This window comes from Octopus bimaculoides, chromosome 9, assembly GCF_001194135.2.
Source record: "Octopus bimaculoides isolate UCB-OBI-ISO-001 chromosome 9, ASM119413v2, whole genome shotgun sequence".
Lineage (NCBI taxonomy): Eukaryota > Metazoa > Mollusca > Cephalopoda > Octopoda > Octopodidae > Octopus > Octopus bimaculoides.
The window spans coordinates 67503856-67506195 of record NC_068989.1 but is presented as its reverse complement, the minus strand read 5'-3'; the positions used below and the strand labels follow the sequence as shown (position 1 = coordinate 67506195).

The 2340-nt window shown below is 35.5% G+C and overlaps 1 protein-coding gene across 1 annotated transcript in view; it reads left to right on the top strand.

The window, feature by feature from the left end:
• Positions 1-11: 11 nt before the first annotated feature.
• Positions 12-2340, top strand: part of LOC106881168 (uncharacterized) — a 7278-nt gene continuing 4949 nt past the window's right edge. Inside the window, exon 1 of the mRNA XM_014931458.2 lies at positions 12-467. The gene's annotated coding sequence lies outside the window, so the exon portion shown is untranslated. The remainder of the gene's footprint in view (positions 468-2340) is intronic.

Sequence of the window (2340 nt, the reverse complement as noted above, 5' to 3'; positions counted from 1 at the left end):
CACACATATATTTATCTTTCCCTTGAACCACGTTAAACTTTATTTGTTTGGCAAGTTATTTTTGCTTTAGTGGGGAAGTTTTTGTTTTTTTCCTATTTGATTTTCTTGTGATTTATTGTGACAAATTATATTTCGGCGTAAATCGTAATGTCATGAAAAGTTCTTCTGTATATTTTTTTTCTCCTCCAATCAAATTCATGTGATCAAGTATATTTCATTTATAACCGAACACCAGGAGAGAAAATAAAACAGTCAGCTGAAAGCTATTTTAGATATTTCAACACGCCTTTTTTTTTTTTTGTGTGACTACATTACAAATTTATAACATCGTCTCAAGGTCACCAAGAGAACTTGGTAAAAATTTACCGAGAATTTAACCTGCATTTAAACTAAAACATAATTTGATTATAAACATCTAGAACAATCTATACAAAAATTACACCAAACATCTCAGAGGATCAATAACAGTAAGTAGAACCTTGCTAATTGTTTATTTTTATTGCTGTAGTTTTAATTCAATTGAAAATATCTGTTTTCTTTTAAATGAATATCCGTATCATTTGATACTTCTGCCCAAACAGTCTGCCGTGCGGAGGTTAGAGATTTGAATGAAATAATTTTACTGCTTTGAATTAAGTCAAAATAGTGCCAGTCAGCAAAAACACCCGAAGGGGCAACGATTCGTTCTGTATTCAGCACTGAGTCTTTCAATAGCAAAGTCACTCACCTACAACTAGCCCAGTTCCACCAGCTTTAAATAGAGCAGACAAAACTAATTTATTCATGCTTTATCTATAAGTATTGTATTGTCGTTACAATTGAGAATATGAATTGCGTCAAGAACAAGTCTTAAATGAATACTTTACTGTAAAAGTTGTCCCCAATTTTGTACTTAATATTGTTTTTGTTTTTTTTATTTCTATCTAAATGTACATCTTTTAGAACATTGTCGTTTTATAACATTTGAATCTGTCTGATTTGGCAGGCACCATATTTTATTTATGTTTTATTTAGTGTGTTTTCTACCAAAACACTTTCAAACTTTGTATACTTGTATATTTTGTCTTATAGAACAGAGAAAAATTTTTATATTCGAAGTTATTTCATGTTAAAAGTTGTCGTATTTTGGTAGTTTCAACCAATCACTGACGTCTATTGAGGTGAAAACAGTTACTGCTATGGATTGTCAACAAAACGTTGTGCGGTGTAATGGGATCTTTTCCCTTGAATAAAATTAGTGCCGTTGTTTGTCAACAACAACTATCGGTGGTACTGTAATTTATGACATCGTTCGTGCGTTTGTACTGGTTTTAGCTTTAGGGTTCGGGTTTTAGAGTTAGGGTTAGGGTTATGAATATTTTTGCCAAATTTGGTGAAAATCTGTTCAATACACCGCCACAAATTTGGCAAAAATACTCATAACCTGCCGAAGCCGATCAGCACGCTTGCAGCATTACCGCAAGTGATGGTGAGGCTAAGGCATTGGAAAAGCCCAGATTTTGGCACGATGCCAGCAATTTCAAGGGAAGAGGTTAAGTCAGTTACATTGACCCTGGTCGTGGGCCGGGAACAGGGGGTGCACTTGCACCCCCTAAAATTTTTGTGGAGTGCAAAATCAAAATTTACACCCCTACATACTTTTCTCAGGTTTAGAAGACAGTGAGTTAAAAGTGATCTGTAAAAAGTACCTTGAATTAGGTTTCTTCTCAAAGAACATAAATAAATGAATAAATAAAACATGACCTTATTTGTAAAAAATTTGAGGCCTGGGTTTGCAAATTTCGTTCCCGAGCCAGTGACCTTGATATTCAACTGCTATTTATTTAATACAGTTCTTTATTTAAGAGATGAGGAATTATGTACATATTTACATTTGACGGATATTTGTCCTCATCTTGTTTGTTGTTAACATACTGTTTCAGCTGATATATCCACCAGCCTTCTTCAGGTGTCTTGGGGAAATTTCGAACCTGGGTTCTCATTCCTAAGATATTTTTCGATGTTATTATTATTATTATTCAGGTCACTGCCTGGAATCGAACTCGGAATCTTGGGGTTAGTAGCCTGCGCTCTTAACCACTACGCCATATGGTGTAGTGGTTAATAGTGCAGGCTACTAACCCCAAGATTCCGAGTTCAATTCGAGGCAGTGACCTGAATAATAATCATCATCATCATCATCATCATCATCATCGTTTAACGTCCGCTTTCTATGCTAGCATGGGTTGGACGATTTGACTGAGGACTGGTGAAACCGGATGGCAACACCAGGCTCCAATCTAAATTTGGCAGAGTTTCTACAGCTGGATGCCCTTCCTAACGCCAACCACTCAGAGAGTG